This window comes from Anolis carolinensis, chromosome 1 (genome assembly GCF_035594765.1).
Source record: "Anolis carolinensis isolate JA03-04 chromosome 1, rAnoCar3.1.pri, whole genome shotgun sequence".
NCBI lineage: Eukaryota > Metazoa > Chordata > Lepidosauria > Squamata > Dactyloidae > Anolis > Anolis carolinensis.
This window is the reverse complement of record NC_085841.1, coordinates 178466552-178489148: the sequence shown is the minus strand read 5'-3', so window position 1 is coordinate 178489148 and position 22597 is coordinate 178466552. Positions and strand designations below refer to the sequence as shown.

Here is a 22597-nt window from a genome sequence, read left to right as displayed (position 1 = left end):
CGGGTTATCCCAGTCCACACTGCCATATAACCCACTTCCATGTGGATGTTATACAGCTGTGTGGAAGGGGCCTGACAGTTGCCAGGCATGAAATACCAACAGCAGTCGGATTTCACCAAGTGGAAAATGTGCCAAGAAAGGGAGGGTGGCATCCAAATTCCTCAGCGCCTTGTGAAGAAGAAGAGAAGGAGAGGGAGACGTGCCTTGGACTCTGTCCTTGATGTGTGTGAGTGTGTGTGTGTGTGAGAGAGAGAGAGAGAGAGAGAGAGAGAGAGGCTCCTCCTTAGGCTTTCTTCTGGAGAATGCCTCATGGAGAAAATATGCTGGCTATGTCCCACTGGGTCTCTCATGCCCCCGCCTTGCTCTCAGTTTCACACAGAAGCTCCCATTGGGAAGCCAGCTCTTGCATCTTGGTGCAAAAGTCTGAGGGGCAGCAGAGCGGCCGCCAGTGCAACTGAGGCTGTTTCCCGCTCTCCCCAAGATATCTGTTGTTGAAAGAAGGGGGGAGGGCGCCGTGTCAATGTGTAGAAACAAGGAGGAGTGACTCCGAGAGGGAAGAAGGGAGGGAACTGAACGCTGAGGAGGGAAGAAAGGACGGCGCAAACCGCAAGGACTGCAAAGAGAGCCCCTTTCCCCGCGGATGGTGGGGCCCCAGCTGAGGTAAGGCTCTCTTCGAGGGCATCCCACTTTCCTCACAAGGGTCTTATTTATTCGAGTGTCTTCACAGCCAGACGTGGCTTTGCATTAAGAAGGAGATTGGGGTTTTGTTTTGTTTTGGGAAGCGGGGAGCTGCTTCCCTGCAGTGTTAGGGTTGGTGCTGCTGACCCCATTCTTAGGATGTATTTATCTACATTGCAGAATGAATGCAGTGGGTTGTTATGCATTTCCCGGGCTGTATGGCCATGTTCCAGAAGCATTCTCTCCTGACGTTTCGCCCACAACTCTGGCAGGCATCCTCAGAAGTTGTGAGGTATATTGGAAAATTCACCAAGGGAGGTTTATATATCTGTGGAAGGTCCAGGGTTGGAGAAAAAAATTCTTGTCTGTTGAAGGCCAGTGTGAACGTTGTAATTAATCACCTTGATTAGCATTAATGGCCTTGCCAGCTTCATTCTTGCCTGAGGGAATCCTTTGTTCGGAGGTGTTAGCTGTTAGATGTGGGCAAAACGTCAGAAGAGAATGTTTCTGGAACATTATTATTACTGTATTATTAACTGCATTTCTTTACCGCTTTTCTCACCCCTGGGGGGACTCAAAGCGGTTTACAATATAATAAATGGCAAAATGCAATGCCTTACAAATATATAAAAAATATATCACATATCTAAATAAAATACATACAACTGTAGATTAAAACCATTAAAACTATAAAAACATCAAACAAAGACATATGCATAAAACATGCTATTACAGCAATAACATAGATCCCTTCTCTTCCCACCATCCGCCATCTCACTCTCCATTGAGTTTCACCCTTTCTGGCCATACAGCCCAGAAAATAAACAACAACCCAGTGATTCCGGCAACAAAAGCCGTTGACAACACACAGAATTAATGCAATTTGAGTATTTTAACTTCCATGACTGAGGCTTGATCTACACGGCTTTATATTTCAGGATCTAATCCCAGATGATTCTTTGAACTGGATTATATGAGTCTCCACTGCCAGATAATCTGGGATAAGAAGATAATCTGGGATCAGATCCTGGGATATAGGGTACAAGGGACCTCAATGCTATGGTAGCATAGGAGTTGTAGTTTTGCAAAGGTCTTTAGCCTTATCTGCCAATAATAATGGTAATAATAATAATAATAATAATAATAATAGGAAGTAGTAGTAGTAGTAGTAGTAGTAGTTGCTGTGACTTTTGTGGGCTGCATGGCCATGTTCCAGAAGCATTCTCTCCTGACGTTTCAATGACATCTATGGCAGGCATCCTCAGAGGTTGTGAGATCTGTTGGAAAACCAGGCAAGTGGGCTTTATATATCTGTGGAAGGTCCAGGGTGGGAGAGAGAATTCTTGTCTGTTTAGGCAAGTGTGAATGTTGCAATTAGCCACCTTGATTAACACTGAATGGCCTTGCACTTCAAAGGCTGGCTGATTCCTGCCTGGGGAATCCTTTGTTGAGAGGTGTTGGCTGTCCCTGATTGTTTCCTGTCTGGAATTCCCCAGTTTTTCTGAGTGTTGCTCATTATTTACTGTCCTGATTTTAGAGTTTTATAATACTGGAATTCAGTATTAAAACACCTCGCAACAAAGGATTCTCCCAGGTAGGAATCAGCTTGGCTTTGAATCTGCAAGGCCATTCAATGCTAATCAAGGTGCCTAATTGCAACATTCACACTTTCTTCAAACAGACAAGAATTCTTTCTCCCACCCTGGACATTATTCCACAGATATATAAACCTCCCTTGCCTAGTTTCCGACAGACTTCACAACCTCTGAGGATGCCTAACATAGATGTGGGCGAAACGTCAGGAGAGAAAGCTTCTGGAACATGGCCATACAGCCCGCAAAACTCACAGCAGCACCGTGATTTTAGCCATGAAAGCCTTCGACAACACATTGGATTAATTCTGCCAGGTCAGAGGCACTCTTAACCTGTCAAAAACCGTGTGTGTCTCATGATTCTTCTACGCTGCCATATAAAATCCAGGTTATCTGATTTGAACTGGATTATATGGCTCTGTAGACTCATAATCTAGAGCTTGCGGATAATGTGGATTATCTGCTTTGATCATCTTGATTATATGGAAGTGTGAAAGTGGCCTTAGGTATTCAGTATAGCATGAAACACACAGAGATTACTGCCGGTGTAGTGAATGGCAGCATGAGCTGACCTGTTATTCAGCCTAAGCAGCCCCTGAGGCGCTGTCGCCCCCAGAAAAAGATGAGGAGAGAGACTCTGGTGCTTTGGTTCTGAGCCAGAGGATTTGTCGACGGCCTCTGTTGTTTTTGAGGAGGCTCGCCTTACAGTACAGTACAGTACAGTATCGGTGTCATCCAAGCCTCTGCGGGAAGGCATGCTGCAAGGCGCCTAGTCTGGATGGACAGACCCAGAGATGCCCCACATCCCCTGCTTGGCTCCTCCTCAATCCCTCTCTCCTTCCCCAGCTGAAAAGAGAAGCAGGATTACAGTTGCATCTCATTTATTCTGCATGATAGCTAGAAAAAAAAAAAAACAGGGCACCGAAAAAGGAGCCCTATGTGTCCTGCCTCGGAAAGCTGCCACAGAATGTGCTGAGGCGGCAAGGCTGCAAGTGTATTCCTTTGTGACTCACTTCATGAAAAAAGGTTGCACGGCATTTTCTGAAGAAGTTGTCCAAATTGGGCTGTAGAAATGATCTGAGGCGGAAAAGCCACTGCAAAGGTGAGTGTGTTGTTATTACTGTGTCCACCCAGACGCTGTCATTGTTGTGTTCTAAGTTTCCTGTGTAGTTTCTCATGAAAGAAAAAGTGCTGGTTCTATAAATTAGTATTTTTCGTGCTGCTTTATAAACTGGTATTTTCAGGGCATGCTTGACATGCAGCATCATCCTTTGCAAAGCACAAGAAACTGTAATTACTATTTTGGGATGCATTTCATGTCTGACTGACAGCTGGAAACGAGAGGATTAATTTGACAGTCCATCATCAGAGTGCATAGTTTTCTTCGCTTCACAATAGTAGTGCTGGCTCTATATCTGCAGGGTGGGACAGGAAGGAGATCTTGCTCACTGGGGTGCTTCTGTTACCACCATATTTTAAAAGATCAAATAGATATCTCAAAAGGTACATTCAGATCTGCAGGCCCTTTCCAAAATATTAAATCCAAAATAATAATATTTTTGGATAGATAGATATATGTGAGTCAGTATAATTTATGTGTCTGTTAATAAGGTAAAAGGGAAGGATGTGTACATACTCTTGTTTTGTCAAGAAAAGCTGGATTTGGGGCCTTTAAAAAGTAAATGAATTTATATAACTCTGATAGTCACAAAGTACAGGGATTACACTATGGCCCTTCCACACAGATGAATAAAATGCTACATTTTCTGCTTTGAACTGGAATACATGGCAGTGTGGACTCAGATAACTCAGTTCAAAGCAGATATTGTGGGATTTTCTACCTTGATATCCTGGGTTATATGGCTGTCTGGAAGGGCCCTATGTAACACAATTTTTGTTCCTGGGTTATAAATGTATTTCCTGATGGGTTCTGTCATAAAAAAATGGAAAAGCTTTATGAAACTACAAAAACTTTCCCATGTTTTTATGACATCCCGCAGCACATTTTGCTATAGTTGTTCAATGATGATCTCAGCCAGTCTCAACCAATTCAACATAGCTTGTGGCAGCCACCAAAACAAAGTTTCTGGAAAGAACAATCACCTTCAAAGTAAGTACTGCACTGTTAAAAAGGAAATAACACTTTCAAACCAAGAACAGAACATTTTTCAAATTGTGTTACATAGTATTATCTAGGATGGGTAACCAATTAATATTAAGGTCATGTGTGGGTATATAGAATGACCCTTATTTTTTACCTCTGTAACAGGCCACAAAATTACATTTTGACTTCTAATTTGAATTTCCAGCTGTTTTCTGTCATGTAATAATAATAATAATAATAATAATAATAATAATAATAATAATAAAAATAAATAACTTTATATTCCGCTCTATCTCCCCAAAGGGACTCAGAGTGGATTGCAGGTACATACATGGCAAATATTCAGTGCCGTTCTATAATTGACAAGACAGACAGTACATAAATAGAGGCAAGACTTCCCTCTTTGTTTATTTCCGGCATCTGGAGGCTGTGCTCGACTTGGCCATGGGGAGGTGCTGTTTTTCCATTCTTCCACACTGAGGATCTTGTCATCCATGGATGCTTTCTGCCGGCATGTTTTTCAGGGGTGTCTTTTATCTCCCCACCAAAGCAGTATCTATTTATCTACTCACATAATTGCTTTCGAATTGCTAAGTAGGCAGAAGCTAGGCTGACAATGAGAGCTCACCCCTCCCGCAGCTTGAACCACCAACCTTCTGGTTGGCAAGATCTTCCGTAACTGACAATTTAACCTGTTGTGCTACCCTTCTAATAGCATAGGAATTGGATGCTTGCTTTTTAAAAGTATAGTCTATTAATCTAATTTCTTATGTATGTTTTTGGGGAATGTGGGTTTTTCCTGCATGTGTAATGCTACTTCTTGCTGGTCACACAATTTCTCCATTCCAATGCAGCAGAATCAGAGATGCAATGGAGGATGATCAGAGCCCTGTGGCCAGTTAGGATCAGAACTACCCTGTTTCCCCTAAAATAAGACATCCCCAGAAAATAAGACCTAGTAGAGGTTTTGCTGAATTGCTAAATATAAGGCCTCCCCCGAAAATAAGACCTAGCAAAGTTTTTGTTGGAAGCATGCCCAAAGAACAGAACACTAGAGCATGCATGATCGGTAAATGTACGTACCATAGAGTGTTGTACATGGAAATATTGGTAGTAACAAGAAATTCTTGATAGGATTCACAGTTTGTCTGGTTATGCTGGTTTGTGATGACAACTACTGTACAGTATATAATAAATGTTCATTTTTTTGTTCAACAATAAATGTGAATTCTTCTTCATGGAAAAATAAGACATCCCCTGAAAATAAGACCTAGTGCATCTTTGGGAGCAAAAATTAATATAAGACACTGTCTTATTTTCGGGGAAACACGGTATCTACATAAAGGAGGAGATCGACCAGCGAGCTAATACAGTCATAACCCTTCTGGACAATATCTGCCATGCCTGCCAAGTCTAGATTGCCCCACCACTGTGTAGTATGAAAGGATCTTTAAGGAGGCCCTGCCCAAATCCTCTCCCCATAAAGTTCTCCCATTATGGAGCTATGTGTCTTCCTTTGAACTTCAGTCATGCTGGAAGGATAGCAGTGAGCAGTAGGATTTGGAGGACCTGAACCATCTTCACTGCCTACTTATCTTTGAGCAGTTGGGACTAAGGCAGTGGTTCTCAACCTGGGGTCCCCAGATGTTTTTGGCCTTCAACACCCAGAAATCCTAACAGCTGGTAAACTGGCTGAGATTTCTGTAAGTTTTAGGCCAAAATACCTGGGGATCCACAGGTTGAGAACTACTGGACTAAGGGCCCTTCCACACAGCCATATAACCCAGAATATCAAGGCAGATAATCCACAATACCTGCTTTGAACTGGGTAATCTCAGTCCACACTGCCATATAATCCAGTTCAAAGCAGATAATGTGGGATTTTATATAGCTGTGTGGAAGGGGCCTAAGATGGCAAATGTAGGAGTTTTGTCTCCCAGTCCCAAGTCAGTTTATTTGACTGAAGAAATGTATTTAGCTAGGCTGTTGAGAATACAGTTGTCTAGACTTTGCTCGCCTTCTCGTTCCAGATGTGGTTATGGTTTGATGCCATGTCTCACCTGTTTACTTAGGAAAACTCAAAGGAAGGGAGAAGCACAAGAGAGCTCACTCCAAGGCCCTAACCTGGGATTGCAGGCAAAATCTATCCCTTAGACAAGCAGTTCCCCATGACTGCTTTAAATGAAGGGTTAATTCATTCTTTTCTGCATGTTTACTCATGACTCACAACACTTCCCTTCAGGAAAATCTGGAGTCATTTGATTGCAATCCACTTTGATTGTTAATTAAGCTTTGCCTAATAAATCTAAATTTTCCATGTGTTTTTTAAAACTGTTTCTCATAATCACAGAACTTAGAGTTAACTGATAAATATTGGCAGGAGATCCAAGATGGGCAGAAAAAAATACTACTTCAGACAGTTCATAATTAGTGGGTTTGTTGCCTCAATATGAGATCAAAGTCAAAAAGTTTTAGAGGGCACTTAAAGGGAATCAGATAGATTGATAGTGGAAAAGTTCTGTCAGTGGTTACTAGATATGATGGCAATATTACAGTAGAGTGTCACTTATCCAACATAAATGGGCCAGCAGAATGTTGGATAAGTGAAAATGTTGGATTATAAAGAGGGATTAAGAAAAAACATATTAAACATCAAATTACGTTATGATTTTACAAATTAAGCACCAAAGCATCATGTTTTACAATAAATAGACAGAAAAAGCAGTTCAATACACAATAACATTATGTAGTAAGTACTGTATTTATGAATTTAGCACCAAAACCTCGCAGTGTATTGAAAAATTGACTACAAAAACATTGACTACTAAAAGGCAAACGGCTCTGGATAATCCAAAATGTTGGACAAGCGAAAGTTGGATAAGCAAGTCTCTACTGTATATGCAGTTTCCAGTTTTCACAGGCCATATACATTTTATGTAACAGCTGCTAAGGGATGAAAAAGGGAGCAAGCCCATTGTGTTTATGGTGTGCTGATGGGTTACCTCAAGGATGGATTACTGTAACATACTCTACGTGGGGCTGCCCTTGAAGACGGTCCGTAAATTGCAGTTGGTACAACGGTCAGCAGCCAGGTTACTAACTGGAGCTGCTTATAGGGAGCGTTCAACCCCCCTGTTCAAGCAGCTCCACTGGCTGCTGATTATATTCCGGGCCCAATTTAAGGTGCAGGTTATTACCTATAAAGCTCTAAACGGTTCGGGACCTGCCTATCTTCGTGACCGCGTCGTCCCCTATGAACCCACCCGGTCGCTGAGATCTTCCGGGGAGGCCCTCCTCTCGCTTCCACCCTCCTCACAACTGTATTTGGTGGGGACGAGAGAGAGGGCCTTCACGGCCGTGGCTCCCCGACTCTGGAACTCCCTCCACAGGAAGATTAGGTTGGCTCCCTCTCTACCTTCCTTCAGGAAACAACTGAAGACTTGGATGTTTCGGCAGGCCTTTGGAGATACAGTCATTAATTAATCAGCCCCAGAGGGTTTTTAATAATCTATCCCGTTTTTATTACAATTTTACCATTTATGTGTTTTAAATGCATTTTTTTATCCTGTATTTTTGTTTTAATTGATATATTGTATTACTGTTTTATCTTTTTATAGTGTGATTTGTATTATGTTGCCTATGTTTTGTTCTATTTTGTTTGGGCCTCTGCCCCATGTAAGCTGCCCCGAGTCCCCACGGTGAGATGGTGGCGGGGTATAAATAAAGTTATTATTATTATTATTATTATTATTATTATTATTATTATTATTATTATTTCCTGTCTTCCCCCACCCCATGAAACTTGTGGAAGAAAAATAAGGCTGCCTCTACAGATTTTTCATTCAGTCTTGTGAAGCTCTTCTTGTTTTTGCTCATTTGCACATAATTGCAGAAAAAGCACAGCCCACCAGCAGACTATGAAAAAGCAGCTTAAAAAATGATTTAATTGCCAGAAACTATTGAGCAGAAAATTATTGGAGTTATAATGACAGAATATTCCCAACCTTTACATTAGAACTGTAGCTAGGAGTAAGAAATAATAAGAGACTGACTAATATTCTGTATGGTGCAGCACAATATACTAGTTCCACATGTGTTACTGCATTATAGCTGGCCATTAAACACCCCTAGGTTTCCAGCATCTGACAAGGTTAGATTAAGATGTTTTAGTCCTCCTCCTCTCCATAAGCAACAATGCAGAGATGGGTTTTTAAAGTTTCTTGAAGGAGAGGAGAGAAGGGGGCATTTTTATTTCTTTGGGGAGGGAGTTCCAGAGATGGGGGGCGATCACAGAGAAGGCCCCCTCTCTCGCTCCCACCAGTTGTGCTTGAGACGGGGGTAGGACCGAGAGCAGGGCCTCCTCCGCAGACCTCAGTGTCCATGGTGGTTTATATGTGGAGATGTGGGATGTCAAATAGCCTGGGCCCAAACCGTGTAGGGCTTTATAACCAGCACTTTGTGTTTAGCCTGGAAGTGGACTGGCAGCCAGTGGATCTGTTGCAGAAATTGAGTGGTTCTCTCTCTATGCGACGTTCCAGTTAGTAATCTGACTGCCAATCTCTGAACTATTTGTAGCTTCCGAACTATCCTCAAAGGCTGCCCCATGTAGAGAGCATTCCAGTAGTCCAGACGGGAGTGTAGAAATGACGCGCCTGGAAGCGGGGGAGGGGGGGAATTGCATGGCAATGAGGAAGCATGGCGGCCTGGAAAGTTTTTCATTTTTAAGGCTTTTTTTGGGGGGAGGGTGTGTGGCTCCATTCCTGTGTGGTAGTTAATATTGCACTGGAATGGGGACAACCACCGGGAAAGCCCGGGTCTTTTGGGCACCTGTGGGGACTTAAACACACAATGAAGCAGGTTTCTTAAACCCTCTTCGTTGTGGGTTTAAACCCTGTCAGGAAGCACCCACAGAAAGGAGAATAGTGTATGCAATAGAATACTTCCATAACTAAGTTGGTACTTAGAAGTCATAGTTGTTCATGATGTGAGATAATCTACTTTCCAGGCCAATTTTGCTTCATGGGTTACTATATTACTATATTGCTATCTGTGAAAATAAAAATATCTTTGCTTTCTGCTTTAAGAGTTGAATCAATTTAGGATTCCATTTAGCCAATTGTTGCTGGAAAATGCCTTTGCTAACCACCCCATTGACAGTTAAAAAGAATTCTATATAATGATGGATCAAATATCAAGAACATTTTAAAAGACTTTAAAATGTTTAAATAAAAGAATGCAATATTCCCAGCAACCAGAACTTGAAAATAACTAGTTTCAGCTCATTAGTTAATTTTGATTAAATCCTTTTTCCAATAAGGAAGGTATAATTACAAAACATTTCATCATGGTTGGAATGAATATCTCAACTCCTTTTGCAGAATAATAATAATAATTTTAACTTAATTTTATCACCATACAGGAATTTGTCCTTAATGAAAATTGGTTTAGGGGCTGGCTCATGTTAGAGCCTACATTGCTATGTTTAAGGTGCTCAAGAGATTAAAAGGCTGATAGGAGAAGAATGTGTCCTGTAATACAGGCCACTAATTTGCAACATTTAGATACTGCATTTTAAAAAATAATTAAAAGTATTTAATTTAGGTACTTTTCAGAACCATGACAACAAAGGTTTACTTCCTTTAAAATTGTAACATTAATGGTAACTTGCAACTTAAGTTACTGAAGGGGTCACGGTAGCGCAGTGGGTTAAACCGCTAGCTGCAGGAAATCTGCTGACCGGAGGCTTGGCAGTTCAAAGCCGCAAGTCGGGGTGAGCTCCCACTGTTAGCCCTAGCATCTTCCAACCTAGCAGTTCGAAAGCATGCAATGTGACTAGATCGATAGGTACCGCCTCTGCGGGAAGGTAAAAGGGCGCTCCATGCAGACATGCCGGCAACACAATCGGAGATATTTACGGGCAACAGGCTCCTTGGCATGGAAAAATGGAACAAGAGCACATGGCCAGAGTTGAGCATCGCCTCCAGACACCAGAGATGAAAGGGGAAGGCCTTTACCATTGTCTGTGTATTGTATGTCGTTGTTGTTCACTGTGTAAAAGGCACTGAATGTTTGCCTTGTATGTGTATACTGTAATCCGCTCTGAGTCCCTCCAGGGAGATAAAGTGGAATATAAATAAAGTGTATTATTATTAACTTATACAGGCATTGAAAATTGCCACATGAATGTTGTAAAGACATGCTGGGACAGATCTCAGTTTAGGTCTATCTTTCTTCAAAGGGTATATGGCTGTCTCATAAACTACATGATAGAGAACCAGTTGAACATACATTTCACAAGAGAAAATGGTTCTTTGTTCAATATGCTGAAGCAAAACTCTCCCCCAAAAGGAATCCTAGGCTTGGTATTTGCTAAAGCGACTGTTGTAATTCAGCCTGTGTTACCTGTGTTAGTGCCTGATGTCAATTAGGTTTCTGGGCCTATGTCTGATTCTGGGCCTGTGTCTGATTGCAGTGGAGATGATGGTCTTGACAGGCTTGCCAGTGGCTTCTGCAGAACAGGGACTGGGGCCTCAAGGCCAAATTCTTGAAAGGGGCCGCTTTTTAAATAAAGATGCAGCTGCAGAGGGTAATCACCTGGCAGATAGGAAGTGAGACATTTGTAAACAGAGAGAGAATTCCCCGCTTCTTTGTCGGACAGTTCATCTTCAAGAAAAGAGAGCTGATAAATTATCTGCTAAGAAAGTGAAACTAAATGCCCTTTTCCCAGCTGCATTAATGCAAAGGGAAAAGCCTGTTACTTCATTGGGATCAGTCATGCCTGTTCATGCTCTAAGTTTCCTATATGGATTTTGATTCATGGTTCCTGTCATGCCAGGTTTTTCTCTTTGTATCCAAGTATATTCTTTCCTGGTTCCAGTTTACCAAGTTCATGCCTTGTCCTTTAGAATTTACTCTGCCTTGTGTTTTTGGATTTTACAACCATGTACCTTGTGATTTATTCCTGAACCTTGGAAGTGGTGGACTATTGCTGATGTTTTGAAGAAACCTTTTGAGACTTTTACCTTTTAATCCTTTTTATTGCTTGGCTTATATATATATAGTCTTCAATAAACTGCTTGCTGATATATTCAGTTGGTGTAGTGTCTTATGGTCAGAGAGGTGTAGATCTGGGATACAACAGTGACTGCCTTCTTTTATTTGGTGCAAACGAGAGAGGGATATCACAAAATCAGAAATGAGCCATGTTGAAAACCACACAGCCAAATATACTAAACAACATGTAGGATGCTTGGCTCTTCAAAGGATTAGTCTGTAATCTCTTTCTTCTATATTTAAACAAGATTGGAGCAAAAGAAGCGATCCAAGTTTTTCCCCTTTGAATGCTATGCAACCTGGAATTAAAGTGTTAGGTTTTGCATCCTCCCTAAAAGAGAACACACGATTTTAAAGTGTTTTTCCACTGTCCTTTTGGATTAAATATCTCCAGCCTAAAACTGGGCCAGCAATGGCAATATTTTCCTACACAAGAGCTCGTTGCATATTCCATATTCATTTAGGACTTTGATTATTGTACAAATTGATTCATATGATAATTGGTTACAAATGGAAACAAATTGTACCACAGCTTTTGCTGTGCTTCCCACAGCTTCTTTCCTCTTCTCACTGATTCTTCATTCAAATGCTCATTCCGTCAACATTCTTCCTTCAAATCGTCTTTGTGTTTTTTTTACAACAGCATGGTGTAGTGATTTGAGCATGTGAATTTGGGACTCTGTGAATTTGAATTCAACCTAAAGTGGAGCACAATTACACAGCAAACACACTCACCATGAAAGAAGGGCTGGCCTTACTAAATACACCACACTTTACAATGGGACTTCAGCATTCACAGATTTTGATATCCATGGAAGGTCCTGGAAACAAACCCCATTAGATACCAAGGCTCACTGCATATTTCAGTCCATCTGCTGGCTAACATATGGTGCTGATAATTGCTGTGGCCACCATGGTGGCCTCGGACTCCTATAGACTTGGAGCAATGGGCTCAAATTACAGGAAAGGATATTACACCTGAACATGGGGAAGAACTTTCTGAATGTAAGAGCTGTTCAACAGTGGAACTCATTGCCTCAGAGGCTTTTAAACACAGATTGGATGGCGATGTTTCAGGAGTACTTTGATTGTGCTTTTCCTGCATGGCAGAATGGGGTTGGACTAGATGGCCTATATGGTCTTGTGCAGCTCTATGATTCTATGATGGTATCTTGGATGCATTCACATTAATTAAAAAGGCCAGATTTCCCAAATTTCCCTCCTGGTTTTTATTTTAATTAAGGCTGGCTCTAGACTTCCTTATATCCCAGGATCTGATCCTGATTATCTGCTCTGATATGGATTATATGAGTCTCCACTGCCATATAATCTGGGATTATATGGCAGTACAGAAGTGGCTTTAGGCTGGTATTGAAGGGGCCTTAGGCTGGTGTAGAAGGGGACTTTAGGCTGGATCTACACTACACAGTATTTTTAAACCTTTTTAAAAGAAGATATCAAGTAATTCCAAGTTTGGGTTGTTCACAGAGCATTGTTGGCAGTGAATGATGCCAGGAACAGAAAAGGGTACAGTTTCCCACCCTGCTGTGCAGAAACAGGCTGCTAGTTTGTCCCCCTCCCTTCAAGACAACGATATACATCTTTTTGCACTTTACCAACAAGTATGTCATTCCCATAAAATGGCTGCTTTGATATACAAATTATTATTGCATAGAAACACCTGTCTTGGGATTCTAAAAGGTTTTTTTGTGGAGTTTCTTTTCTTGTGATGTCAAATGCTGACCACATGGGGATATATTTAATTTGCTCATGACAGATTCCAGCCAAATTCCAACTGGTAATTTCACTCTTCTGCCTCCAAACTACAAACATCAAAAGCCCAATGCTAAGTTTACATATGAGTATTTGTTTCAGTTTGCTAGTCAGTACCAAAAACAAAGTTTTACTTTAGTACAGCTTGTGTGTGTGTGTGTGTGTGTGTGTTTTAAATGAGCACATGTTCCTGAGATTTTTTTCTCTCTGGTCTTTTAATGTTAACATTTGCATATCTGGAGATATCTTCCAAAACATTTAATATCCATGAGGTTTTTTTTTTACATTTTGGATGAGTAGAATTAATGACATCAAAACGAATGCCTATTGAAAAACCGGTGAATGCCATGGCTTTCAAAAAACCTAGTCACTTGGTAAAGGGCTAGTTTAAAATAATGTAGGAGGAAAGTCACTCTGAAGAACCCACAGGACTTGTTAAAAGCAGCTGCAGGCAGGAAAATCACAGCGATAATGATTTCAATTGCAGCATGGCATTGTTAGTAGAAGCTTTGAAGTGTGATGTTTAAACATTCAATCATAAATACATACAGTAGAGTCTCACTTATCCAACACTCACTTATCCAACGTTCTGGACTATCCAATGCATTTTTGTAGTCAATGTTTTCAATACATTTTGATATTTTGGTGCTAAATTCGTAAATACAGTAATTACTACATAGCATTACTGCGTATTGAACTACTTTTTCTGTCAAATTTGTGGTATAACATGATGTTTTGGTGCTTAATTTGTAAAATCATAACCTATTTTGATGTTTAATAGGCTTTTTCTTAATCTCTCCTTATTATCCAACATATTCACTTATCCAACGTTCTGCCGGCCTGTTTATGTTGGATAAGTGAGACTCTACTGTATCTATATACTCTGGTATAAGCTGACTCGAATAGAAGCTGAGGCACCTATTTTTACCACAAAAAACTGGGAAAACGTATTGGCTTGAGTATAAGACAAGGGTGGGAAATGCAACAGCTAATGGTAAATTTCTAAAATAAAAATAAATACCAATAAAATTACATTAATTGAGGCATCAGTAGGTTAAATGTTTTTTTGAATATTTACATAAAACTGTAATTTAAGATAAGACTGTCCAACTCATTACCGATATACTCTAGTATAAGCCGACCCAAAATAAGCCGGCCAGGACCCTCACTCAAGTATGAGCTGGGGGGGGGGGGCTTTTTCAACACTAAAAAGGGCTGAAAAACTCAGTTTATACTTGAGTATATATAGTAAGTCCTGTGATTTTCAATAAAATGTAAAAATCCACGGTGTGTTTGGTGTGAGTGTTAATTTGTTCCCAATGAGGATGGTGGAAAATTCATTAAGTTTACTTTAAAAATATCAATTTAATGTCTCCTAAGTTGTATAATCGTTTGCGGGTTGAACTATGGCTCTGGAGACCAGGGTTCGAATCCCCTCTTGGGCTTGGAAACTCACTGAGTGACTCTTTTGGCTTCACAAGAAGGCAAAAGCAAGCTACTTCTTAACAAATCTTACCAAAAAGTCCATAATTTGGAAGTAACCTTAAGACATACAATAAGAGTCAAAAGATGTTGGACAGTATGAGGCCCAGTACAAAACCCTGAAACACTCCACTAGTCACTTCTTTCCAGGATGAAGAGGAACCATTTGTGAGCACCCTTTAGGCTTGGTGGCTTAACCAATTACAGATCCACCTAATAGTAGCCTTGCCTAGCCCACATTTGACTAGTTTGCTTTCAAGAAGGTCATGGGGGACTCTGTTGAAGGCTTACTTAGAAGTTATGGAGTTAGAGAGAAGCTTAGATCCTATTCTTTCCTATCAAGGAATATAATTCCTGTTTGTACATAAACCTTTTAAAAACTTTTTACTTTAAAGATTGAATTCTTCATCTTTGCCTGCTAAACTCAAAATTATTTTGGAGCCACACAACACTTCACCTTTCTCTTTGCTGTAAACTGGCTGCTCAGTTAAGTATCCTAATTGTATTTTTGGATGCTCTGCTATTTTGGGAGAATTCCCTAACACTTCTAGGGTCATCTTTCTGCATTTTTCTCAGAGACAGAAACAACACCAGGGTTTCCAATACAAACAGTTGGCCACAGGGATTCCTTACCACAGAAGACCAGATTGTATTTGATTTCCTATATGTGGGGGAGGAAACAGCAAAAGCCTTTCTATGTGTCACAGTATCCTTTAATATGGAGAAGTGTGTTCTATATATCTTTTTTTTAAAAAACAACAATAAAAAACCATTGTATCTATCTTTAGTATTACTGAGCATGTAATGTGCCTCCCCACCTAAAAGTGCCTGAATTGCCAACCTAGTCTTCCCCCTATATTTTCCTGGATTGATTATTTCTAGAGTTCCCTGGAGTCTGATGCCTCGGAGCTAGTATTATGTCTTACATCCTCAGGGGAGAGGAATCTCAGGCCATGTGTGCTGTCTTGAAAAGTGTGTGTTTCTCCTCATTTATAAGATTTTGTTCTTTGGCAATTATGTGTATCTGTGGTTTGTTGTTAAGATAAGGTACTTAATGACATCAGTGGGAGCTGCCCCTTGTAACTTCACCCTTATAACATTTCAAGGCCCTGAAATTATCTTGACCTAAGGCCTCTCAGTAGGAGCCCCCGGTGGCACAGCAGGTTAAACAGCTGAGCTGCTGAATTTGCTGACCAAAAGGTCGGCAGTTCAAATCCGGGGAGCAGAGTGAGCTCCTGCTCTTAGCCCCATCTTCTGCCAACCTAACAGTTCGAAAACATGCAAATGTGAGTAGATCAATAGGTACAACTTCTGCGGGAAGATAACGGCGCTCCATGCAGTCATACTGGCCATATAACCTTGGAGGTGTCTACGGACAATGCAGGCTCTTTGGCTTAGAAACTGAGATGAGCACCAACCCTCAGAGTGAGACACATCTAGACTTACCTTTACCTTACCTTTACCTTACCTTTATCGCCTCTCAGTATGACTTTCTGATATCTTCTGGTTTTGAATCTTATCATTACAACAAATAAAAAAAGAATATTCAGAAAGAAAATAGTTCTTCTTTAAATATTTGGAAGCTTTCTTGGATCATTTACAAGGAGAATGGTGAGATATAAATTAAATAAGCCAATAAATAAATTTATAAATACATATTTTTCACATTTGCCATTTATCAACTAAGGTGATCTTTTGGTCCTTGGGTAGCTTGTTGATGTCATGTATACTATAATTTGGAAATGATGATCTCTGAAGCTGTTTGCAGATTCTGACATGGACATTTTTCTGCTTAAAATTCTAATTTATCAGCAACCCGTTTTTTCCAGTTTAAAAAGCATAGCGTAAAATTCATAGCTTGACATCAAAAGTTAATCTTCAAATATATTGCAGTGTACATTTGGCTTTCTTTTTTGACATGTCTTTGAGGGCAGTTATCATCCAGAAACTGTTAGAAGAACAGCAGGAATGATCTGTTAGCGTCTCACAATGACAATCAATTTCAAACAAAAAATAAGCAGAATAGACACGATTCAATTTAAAAGCATAATTGAATTCAGTCTACATTCAGACATCATTGTTCATTGGAGGCCACGGGAATGTTTAAAGACAGGGCTGACAAATTTAAGCAGGTAAGATTACCTTTGAAAAAGAAATGTGAGGTACTCCAGGGATCATAAATCAAATGAGACATGAAATAAATATGCATTCTGCCATAAGGAAGAATGAGTGCCCATGACAATGAAGAATGGTTAGTTTCTCTAAAATCCAATGCAAAATTAGTTGTTGATGATGTTTACTTTTTAATGTGACTTTCATGGGAGGTGATATAGCCAGAGATCTCTTAGAGCAGTGGTTCTCAACCTTCCTAATGCCGCAACCCCTTAATACATTTCCTCATATTGTGGTGACCCACAACCATAAAATTATTTTCGTTGCTACTTTATAACTGTCATTTTGCTACTGTTATGAATAGTAATGTAAATATCTGATATGCAGGATGTATTTTCATTCATTGGATCAAATTTGGCACAAATACCCGATACGCCCAAATTTGAATAGTGGTGGGGTTGGAGGGAGGGAATTGATTTTGTCATTTGGGAGTTGTAGTTGCTATGATTTATAGTTCACCTATATGACTATGGATCTGGACCATATTTGACACAAATACCCGAAACGCCCAAATTTGAATACTGATAGAGTTAGGGGGATTGATTTTGTCATTTGGGAGTTGTAGTTGCTGGGGTTTGGTGGGCATTGACCTTGAGTTTTGGAGTTGCAGTTCACCAACATCAAGAGAGCACTGTGGATTCCAAACAATGATGGATCTGGACCATACTTGTCACAAATACTCAAAATGTCCAAATTTGAACACTGGAGGAGTTTGGAGAAAATAGACCTTGCCATTTGGGAGTTGTAGTGGCTGGGATTTATAGTTCACCTACAATTAAAGAGCACTCTGAACTCTACCAACAATGGAACTGAACCAATCTTGGTACACAGAACTCCCATGACCAACAGAAAATACTGGAAGAGTTTGGTGGGCATTGACCTTGAATTTGGGAGTTGTAGTTCACCTACATCCAGAGAGCACTGTGGACTTAGACAATGATGGATCTGGACTAAACTAAGAAATATGTGTTTTCTGATGGTCTTTGGTGACCCCTCTGACACTCCCCCAAGGGGTCCCGACCCCCAGATTGAGAAACACTATCTTAGAGACACCGTAGTTAACACTTGATAGTACTGTGCAGAAGGAGACAAGGTGCAAACTCCTTTCAAATGTCTTTTATTTTTAAAAGACTACAATGAAATAATTCTGTACCAGGTCGGAAAGCACACAACAAGCAACCGATGTACAGCAGAAGACAACTAGAAGTAGCAGTGTGAATAATGGTGCAAGTGAACCAAACTGAAAGGACATTTCAGCTGTAGATGTGCCTAGAAGTAAAAGTAGAGTCTGAAACTGCACAACATGAACTGTGAGAAGCATGAATCAGAAGTTTGGCATGACAAAATGAGAAACAACATATAAACGCTGTAATAGTTGGGGTAAATGCGCCAAAGTGGACAGGAATTAAACATTTTGAGTCAAATAATTATATGCAGGAAATGAAAATATATGAAAAAATTGACATTAATAGTGAGGACAGATGTAACAAAAGCAGTGAATGGATATAACACAAAGTCTGATCAAATTAAATCAATCAGAATTCCTCAGTATAAACATAATCCAAATTTATGCTGCAACTACAGAGACAGAAGAGAAAAAAAATGGAAAGGTTCTGTGCTGGAGTCTTGAAAGGAACTGATCAGACAGCAAAACAGAACCTCTTGTTAATCTTAGTCCCCTTCTACACTGCTATATAATCCAGATTATCTGCTTTGAACTATATTATATGAGTCTATACTGCCATACAAAGCAGAGAACAGGGGAATTAATCATATGACAGAATTGGCCATTTTGCCATCTCTAGGTGGATAAATTACAAAAAAGTCACTTGTCAACTAACTTAGAAAGCATCTGAAAAGATAACCCTTGCTGTTTCTAAAGTAGGTGGCTCAGTAGAATTTATTGAATGTGATGAAGTGTTAAGAAGTCAATTCCCCCCCCCCCCCCATTCTCTTTGTGGGATGAGGTCCTGGGTGTTTTCAGATGGTTTAAACATTTGCTTTCCAACACAGTTTTCTTAAAGCCCATTTCAATTTTTGTTTCCTAAGCACGTTAAAATGAGCTTGCTTTCTTTCCATTCCGCAAATGTTAGAAATTGGCCTTGGAAATCAAAATTTGGGCTCTAACATACACTGTAATGTGGGAAATCACTGCCATGTCCATAGAAGAACACTTTAAAAGGCAATTACTATAATTTTATGGTTTTGCCTTCTGTCAACTATAAACAGCCTTAAAATAGCACTTGCTACATGTCATTTTATAAAATGACATATTTGAAAGTACACACATGTTGGCTTTGAATTGCTAATAGATGATTTCTGCTGCTGTAAATTATGAGTGAGCTGTAGTCACGTTTCCCACATATGAATAATATTATCTATTTAATTATAATATGCATATCCCTTTCCACTAAAAATGCCCATATTTCTCAACTTCATGCCTGCTTTATTGTCCCTGCGAAAAGTGTGGAGATATTAATATTCATGTTTCTAGATAGGAAATAGGGCAAACTGGTGTTTCTTGTTGTCATGCCACAACAAAGAGCCTTCACACCAAAAGTCCCTCTGGCTGGTGAAATTCTTCCCAAATAAAAGGGGGAATGATATGATCAGCTGTGAGGATCCAACATTCTCGTTGCTCACATTTGCTTCTTAGGGCCCTTCCAGACAGGTCCTATATCTCAGGATGTGATTCCAGGTTTTCTGCATTAAACTGGATTATGTGAGTCCCCACTGCCAGATAATCTGGGATAAACAGAAAATCTTGGATCCGATCCTAGGTTATAGGACCTGTCTGGAAGAGCCCTTAGTAAATACAGAATGAATGAGAAGGGACCAAGGGAGTTAAATACACACTCAAGCCATGAATTCAGCTGATCTGATAGATCATTCTAGCGCAGTGGTTCTCAACCTGGGATCTCCAAATGTTTTGGCCATCAACTCCCAGAAATCCTAACAGCTGGTAAACTGGCTGGGATTTTTTGGCAGTTGTAGACCAAAAACATCAGGTTGAGAACCACTTTTTTAGTGAATAGTAAACCCACATGTTGCTTTCTAAAAAAATTATTGAATAAAACTTTAGGTTTATAAACATGAAGAATTCTTCTGAGTAGAATAAAGACATAATTAATGTATCTTTCTTTGTAAAGAAGTAAGTGAAGATTATCATATAAGATTGGAACTTGAAGTCTAATGGCTGATGTAAGGTAGTAAAGATAAAGTTTTTTCCCTGACATTAAGTCCAGTCATGTCTGACTGGGGGTTGGTGCTCATCTCCATTTCTAAGCCAAAGAGCCAGTGTTGTTGGTAGACACCTCCAAGGACATGCATGGAGCGTCATTACCTTCCCGCTGGAGTAGTACATATTGATCTACTCACATTTGCATGTTTTCGAACTTTGAGGTTGGCAGAAGCTGGGGCTAACAGTGGGAGCTCACCCCACTCCCTGGATGCGAACTGCTGACGTTTTGGTCAGAAAGTTCAGCAGCTCAGCGGTTTAACCTACTGCGCCATCGGGGGCTGATGTAAAGGAATATACTAAAATATATATCATGCATTTTTATGTATGGATTTGCTTGAAGGAAAGCATACATTGCAAGAAACTTCAGATAATAACGGCAAGAGAAGGGAACAATTAAATCTTCAGTTTTATGTAGCTTGTGGGGATTCATTTGCTGAAAAATCAAGAACTTCCAGATATGATAAAGGAATTAAAAGTACATGTGACCAGATTTGGGACTATTCACACTGGACTCCATTTTAGAAGTCAGTACAGTTTAGAAGTAAGTTAGTACAGTATGCAATTGTCAGTGTTAGTGTGAAGTCAGTGCCAGTATGCTGCATCGTGTAGTCAGTCTTTATTGAGTCAATTTTCAGTAATGTATTAGACTGAAAAGAGTGTTAGTCTGTATGCAACAAAGAAGAAACTAAAACAGAATGTTTTAGCCAACTTGCTGTTTAAACTCTCGGCCAATAAGCAATGTACCTGTATGCTGAATATATGAAGTTTGTAAGTAAATCAACTGTGTTACTTTTAACAAAGACTACTTCAGTTAGGGAATTTTTTAAAAATGCACTCTATTCTTACCCTATCCTCCCTTGCCCTTGGGCTGTTAGAGCCTTATCACCCAGGCCTTCTCCCCTTCTGCTACCACAGCATTCTCTGTAGAACACTCTTCAAATGAGATTACTTTCTTTCTTACTATACTTTCAGAACCATTATGGGATTGCAGCATCCATTTTCACTAAAACTATGTTGCACATAGTATTTTGGACTGCTCGCTCAATACCTCTTCCATTCCATTGTCTCTGACCATTGTCATTGTTTGGCATCCACACACACAGATTCCGCCCTTCCCCATATAAGATACTTGTAATGTTTCAAACTACTAAGAATCAGATTAAAAGAGCAATTGAATTTTCACACAGAAAATCATCTTGTGACATAGGTGGGAAAGAGACTCATTAATGGAATCTTTTTAGTTAGAAGGAAGGATCCCTTTTAAAACTATTTCCCACTGGACAACAATTGCTGAGTGACTTCATCATGGGACAAGGCACTATTGCTTTGATTCAGTTCGACTTTATCTTCCTTGTGTGATAAGGCCCTTACAGTGACTTCAGTAGCGATGCGCTTGGAGAATAGGACTCTAGAGATTTCTGTGAGCTTCAGCTTGCCCATTTCGGATGGGAAGTCTCATGTTTCTTGGCTTTCTGTGAAAAACATTGCTGTCTTGCTGGGCTCATAACAATATAAAATACAGTTGGCCTGGCAATTGATCATTTGAAAGGCTTTTGTTTATTATGGAAAGAGCTCTCTCATACTCAATTTCCCTGAACAGAAATGCTAACACATGAGAGACAGTATAGCTGCCTTGCAGCCGGTTTTGGCAGAGTTCTTTCCAAATTCTAGTTGGTTCTCATTTTGTCTGTGTTATTCTTCATCCCTTGCTTAGCCACACAGTTTATCTAAGAGTTCCACCACTGTGCCAACCAGAATTAGATGAAGTGGGAAATGATTACTCACAACTTTATTATTCCTACCAGTCATCTTCCATTTTACACAGACATGTTGCATTCCCCATTTACAAAGAAGGAATGCATTGTATTGTAACTTATGAGATTTTCCATACTTTGGGGAGTGCAAATATGTGCCAGCTGGCAGGAGTGTGTGTGTGGGGGGGGGGGGGGGGGGGGGATCAAGCAATATATTTGTGATGATTTATTATTTAACTTCTAAAAGTTAAAAGGAGCCCCCTGGTGGCACAGTGGGTTAAACCGCTGAGCTGCTGAACTTGCTGACCAAAAGGTCAGCAAGTTGAATCCAGGAAGCGGAGTGAGCTCCCGCTGTTAGCCCCAGCTTCTGCCAACCTAGCAGTTCAAAAATATGCAAATGTGAGTAGATCAATAGGTACCGCTCTGGCGGGAAGGTAAGAGTGCCTCATGCATTACCTTGGAGGCAACTACGGACAACACCACTCTTCAGCTTAGAAATGGAGATGAGCACCAACCCGAGTCGGACACAACTAGACTTGTCAGGGGAAAACCTTTATCTTTACTTATAGGGAAATCTGTGACAGAATGTAGGGGGATTTGTGCCAACACTGTGGGTGATTCTGTCAATACAGGGCAATTCCTTTATGACCCAAATCGTGGAGTGGGACTTTGTCCTTCACCAGCCTTAATGAGTACCAGAAATCAGTGTCTCCGCCATGACCCTTTTTTCATCTTGCCAGCACCTTGT

General features: G+C 40.3%; 1 protein-coding gene across 2 annotated transcripts in view; it reads left to right on the top strand.

The window, feature by feature from the left end:
- The first annotated feature begins 264 nt into the window (after positions 1-264).
- The window catches only part of spats2l (spermatogenesis associated serine rich 2 like), a 77911-nt gene continuing 55578 nt past the window's right edge, over positions 265-22597 (top strand). The window contains exon 1 of one of the 2 annotated variants that reach the window (XM_008113767.3): positions 265-660. The gene's annotated coding sequence lies outside the window, so the exon portion shown is untranslated. Of the gene's footprint in view, positions 661-3048; positions 3373-22597 lie in introns of those variants that run through there. The other variant, XM_008113773.3, reaches the window with a different exon arrangement.